The 5645-nt window shown below is 32.0% G+C and overlaps 1 non-coding gene and 1 pseudogene across 1 annotated transcript; both read left to right on the top strand.

Annotated features, from left to right (window-relative positions):
• Positions 1-721: 721 nt before the first annotated feature.
• On the top strand, positions 722-830 carry LOC127552612 (U6 spliceosomal RNA). The gene has a single exon (XR_007951475.1). It is a non-coding gene; the product is annotated as a U6 spliceosomal RNA (small nuclear RNA).
• Positions 831-914: 84 nt separating this feature from the next.
• Positions 915-1450, top strand: LOC127547128 (chromobox protein homolog 3-like; annotated as a pseudogene).
• The last annotated feature ends 4195 nt before the right edge of the window (positions 1451-5645 follow it).

Genomic DNA, 5645 nt, shown 5'->3' with positions numbered 1-5645 from the left:
AGCAAACCAAGGCAAACAGGATTAAGTGACATTCCTAGATAACAGAGCTAGAAGTAAATGACTAAAGATGGATTTGAGCTGAGGACTATGGATGTTCCAAGCTCCAGGCCCAGCATTTCATCCACTGAATCACATAGCTACCTTATTTTGTACATAGTGAGCAAATAGTAGACACTTACTATCTAGGCAAATCACTTAATCTTATTTGTCTCATTTTTTCTCATCCACAAGTGGCTTTTCTTTCCATACCACCTTCTTTAATCTGTGCTCTATCCTTCCTCATCATTTGAGTCTTAAATCCTTAATTAGGAAAAGCCTTCCTATTCTACAGTTCTCTACATGTCAAGTCTTAATGGCTAATAGTTTATTGATGTACACGATAAATAGGGAGTCAGTAAGAGAGTACCTTTGATGAGTTTAAGTTGCTTCATCTCGATGAGTTATGTTCTTGTGTATTGATATGTGAATGCTGAGTCAATTATTGTTGAAATATCATGAAGAACAGGAAAAATGCCATCATGCTATCAGGAAAAATATTACTTTCAAAAAAAAGGGATTATTTAAAAAAAAAAAAGTCCATACAACATAGTCCAATGAGCTTGACCTTGATGTGTGGCAAAATTTTAGAATGTATTATGGAAGGAATCTTTAATGAGTATCAAGAAAAAGAAGCAGTGATCACAAAGAGTTAACATGAGTTCATCAAGAATAGATCAATCCAGTGCTTACTTCAGCAGCTCACATACTAAAATTGAAATGATGCAAAAAAGATTAACATGGACACTGCCCAAGGATAACATGCAAAGTCATGTTTCAAATTCAAAGTGTTTCACATTTTTCAAATATCTTTTTCTCTCAGGCAAATATACTTTTAAATATTATCTATTTTTCTAGTAAAATTTCTGCAATAAATAATGGCCTCCAATAAAACTACATTGTAAAAGATGGGAAAGAAACAGAATGGCAAGAGTAAGAAAGAATAGGAAGCAGAGACTGAGGAGTTTATGATGGAGAAGATGTTAGACTAGCAAGTGGGGATGGGAAAGTGGAATTTTTTTTAATGAAAAAGATTTAAAGAATGCAACAACACATGGGGAATCCAAGGAAAATTAGATTGTCCAAAATTAATTGAAACGCTTTTGAATGTTGGTAAAGAAAAAGATGGAACCAAGAAAAAAGAATTTATCTGACTGCGTCAGATGATATCAAGTTAAAGAGAAAATGTGAATCTGCCAACAAACCACGGGACTTTGATCCAGAGAGAATTATTGGTGGATTGGTATTACAGACAATAGTAGAGAGCTGTTGTTTCTCATAAAGTGGAAAAATTCTAATGAGACCAAATTGGTGCTGGTCAGAGAAGCAAACATGAAATGTTCTCAGATACTCATTAGCCTTTTATAGGGAATGAGTGATTTGATATTCTCTTCCTGAAGATAAAGCACAATAATAATTTGTGTTGTTTTAAAATATATATTAATATATATGTTAAAATAATATGATTTAATTATATAAATCAATCAATGTAGTAATCATATTAAATGTTAATGCATTAATTGAAAATGCTAATACAATATAATTAAAGTAATGTATTAATACACATACATATATATTATGGAAATCTGTATCTTCATTCCATTCTTTAATTTGTTAGCAGTGTGATCACCATTTACATCTAATGAGAAATCAGTTGAGTAGATTTTTAAAATGGGTTTTTATTTTTATTCAGTTTGTTTTTCATTTTGACCTGTTTTAGTTTTCATTAACAGCACTAGTAATTCTGAACAAGTAAATACAAGCTTTCTGCATTTATTTAATATTTATCACAAAAGAAAACATATGATGCTATGGAATTAACTTATTAACAGTAGACAAAAACTTTTATAAATACTGATTAATACCTGTGTGGTCACTACTCTAAGTTCTAAGAAATGTTTAGTAACCACATAAGCACAAGGTTAGCGATCTGAGAAAATGTGTCCTTGTACAATTCTGACATTCACTTGAAACCCAACTTATGAATAAAAGTTACATTTTACACTTAGAGGTAAATCCATTGAAAGATTGCTTCTGGCAGCCAAAGATGGTGAGCATTTTCTCTGTGGATGTAAAGGAACCTCAAATACACATAATAGATGACAACTCCATCTTTATACAAAAAAGATTCTCTCACCAAAGCTTCATTGGTCAGATCTGGGTAGAAAACAGCCCCATTTGTCAGTTTATCCTTTCATTGCATAGAAACATATATGGGTAAATGCTGTCAGAATCTGTTTGAACATTTACCTAAAATGTTGAAATAAAACCATTTTTGGCCTTGATTTTCAAAGAGAAAAACTTGGACTTCCTTCTTCATAATGGGACAGGTGTGTTCCATCTTATTTTACTAAGCAGAGGGTCCTCTTTTAATCATGTAGTATCATCTCCATCTGTTGAAACATAAATTCTCCCTAAATGACAGGCATTTGGGAGGGGTGTAATTGGGGGAAGCAAATGTACCCACTTTATGTAGTCCCATATACTCTTAACATGCATGTTTCCCCTTCTTTAAATCAAACTGTCCCTTCAACATGTAGGGCCAGTCTTTTGACTATTTGGGTTACTTAGTTTCCTGACAAAAAAATAACTTGGTGATCTTTGGAATATTATACAACTTGTATACTATTTACTTGATTGTAAATACTATTGAACAGTAGTCAATACTTTTATATCTCTCTTTTAAAAAAAAGGAATAGGCCATTCCAGATAAATCACATTTCATTTTTTACAGATTCCTCAAGGAAATGTTTATGTGAACTTTATGTGATTTTAGCATAATTTTTGGCAAAGTCTCTAATGCTATGGTGATTTCAGGACTTATTAAATGTTTAGACTCAAGAATTAGTCAATGATGCTACACAGTCAACTTTGAAAGGGGCCTCTAGTGGGGGGGTGTTGGGGGAGAAATTTATGCTTATACAAATAGCCTTGGGCTGTTTACAAGCTTATCAAAGACTTGTACATGAGCATAGATGTTATGCTTATTAGATTTCCTGATGGCACAAAGATGAGATGGATAGCTAACATATTGGATGATAGAATTGGATCCAGTAAGTTTTAGATAGACTCTATTAGGCTGAGTCTAATAAGATGAAATTTAATAAGAGATAAGCAGATATGTAATAAGAGCACGGTGGTAAATTGCAAAGCCAGGTTATTCAATCCCCAGTCTGTTTGCACATATGTCATCCCACACTTTTCATTTTTTTTAACAGATAAAAGAGGAAATGAATGAAATATGGTATGGACACTAATGCAATCTCAGACTGCATTAAGAAAAATCTAGCATTCAAGACCGGGAAGATGATAGTTCTTCTGTTTTTTGTTTTGATCAGGCCAGATCTGACATATACTACCATTTACTCCTAACATAACACAACAAATATATGGTGTTCAGAATATATTTTAGCAAGTACATTTTAGCAAGTACACTGAAAGCAAGCACAGGAAAGCATCTGCAGGACAATAAGCAGATTTGGGAAGAACTTTAAGGCAATGCCTCTTATTGGATGAAGAAACTAGGAGTGTATAACCTGATGTAGAGAAGGGCTGGGGAGGAAGATAAGATAATTGTCTAAAGACAACCACAAAAAAAAAAAAAAAACCAACCACAACACATTAACCAGCTAGCATTTATATAGCATTTTCAAACTTGTAAAAGCATTTTACACGTATTATCTCTTGATTCTCACAACAGCATTGCAAAGTGGGTGTTCTTTTTAATTTCTAAATTTATATGTTAAAATGCACATAATTTAGAGCAGTAGTTCATACATATAATTTACAAGTAAAAGTACACACATCAAGAATTTATGATCAAAACTTTTACCAATTGAGATGTTTGATTGAAAAAAAAGTTTGGAGATAATTGATCTAGACAATTATAAATCACTGAGAATATCCCAATCTCTACTGGTACAGGAAGTTTCTCAATGGAATGTTCCTACACTAATAAACTCATAGATCTAGTTTAAAAAATAAATAAATAAAAATTCAGAATAGCTCTATAAGGGAAATAGTTCAAATATTGTTATATTATTCTTCCTTTATTACTAGTAAGAAAACTGAAGTTGAGCAAAATGTAGTGAAATGACCATATTCATATAATTGTGATATTAACAGAAACCCTTTGTTTTAGAATGAGGACACTGTTTAAGCAACTTGCCTTAAGATCACACTTTAGTAGTAACAGTAATAGCTGCTATTTATATATTACCTGAAGGTTTATAAGTTCATTCTCATAAGAATAATGTGAGGTGCTTCATGTTTTCCATTGAGCCTTGAGTCTTGTTGTTACAGAACAATTTCACCATGGCAGTATCTTTCAATAATAACCTTTATGACTTATTCCACCCTCCCCTATCCAGCTCTATCTTGATAAAAACATTGATTTGTGTCTTGTGTATATTCAGTTCCTCTGCAAGCAATAAAGCTAAAAATAGAGGAGGGGTTTTACTTAATTCTACAATTGTAGAATAGGTTCAGATCCAAGTGCTTTTATAATAAGGAACATTATTTAACATTTTTCTGGAATAAATCAAGAAATTTCTCTGGTAGGCGTGCATTTATCTATGGACTTGGGATACTATTGAAAGGATACAGGATTATTTCCTTAATATACAGATCCTTCTTCCCTTTTATGATCAATGTGGATGGCAAGGCATTTATATATCTTTCTAGATTTGAGTGATCCTAACATCTTTATTTTTTCTTGTAATTTCCCTTGGTGAGATTTTGAGTCTCTTCTCTTTATAAGAGAAGTCTCTGTCTCTCCCTCTCTCTTCTGATACAGGCTACCTCAGCTACCATCATCATTCCTTATAAAGACTGCATTGATATACACATGAGGAAAATATCAATATAAGAGATTATCATTTGTCCATGATCATACAACCAGTAAGATCAGAAAGGAGACTTTAATGTCTCTTCTGACTCCAAATATTGGCTTCCTTCCCTTCTACGAATATACCTATTGTAGTAATGTCCAAATGATTGGGAAGGGGATATTCATTATACACATATATTTAAAATACGTTATTTAACATTTTTCTTAGTAGTATCTTGTTAATTCCTGAGAATGGAAGTTTTTTTTTTTTAGAATAATGAAGACAAAACAACCAAAACGCATTAAAGTTTATCATTTGGAATTTTGCTATATGATTTTAGACAATAATCTCTTTGAGTTTTGGTAGGTATTTAATAAATGCTTTCTTGCTTACTTGAGTCATTAAATGAAGAAATAAGACTATAGGTTCCCTTAAGTCTCTTATCACTTTGATGTTCTTTGATTAATTAAAAAAATATTGTTGAGATCATGTTTCTCATTGGATGATTCAGATCTTAAGAAAAAATAAGTACAGAAATATGAACTAAAGTTAATGCTTAAGACAAAAAGTACTAAAAAATAGTTAGCGAGATGGAAGTTTGTTCTCTAGAGGAAAGTTTCCTAAATATTACTTGAGCATGAATAAGAATGTAGAAATATAATGCATAAAATACATATAATATAGTGATAATTAGAAGGCATAAAAGATAGAGTGCTTGATCTGGGGTCATGTAGACCTGGGTACATACCAGTCTGAGACATTTACTAGCTATGTGATTCT

This window comes from Antechinus flavipes, chromosome 2 (assembly GCF_016432865.1).
Source record: "Antechinus flavipes isolate AdamAnt ecotype Samford, QLD, Australia chromosome 2, AdamAnt_v2, whole genome shotgun sequence".
NCBI lineage: Eukaryota > Metazoa > Chordata > Mammalia > Dasyuromorphia > Dasyuridae > Antechinus > Antechinus flavipes.
This window is presented reverse-complemented; position numbering and strand designations above follow the sequence as displayed.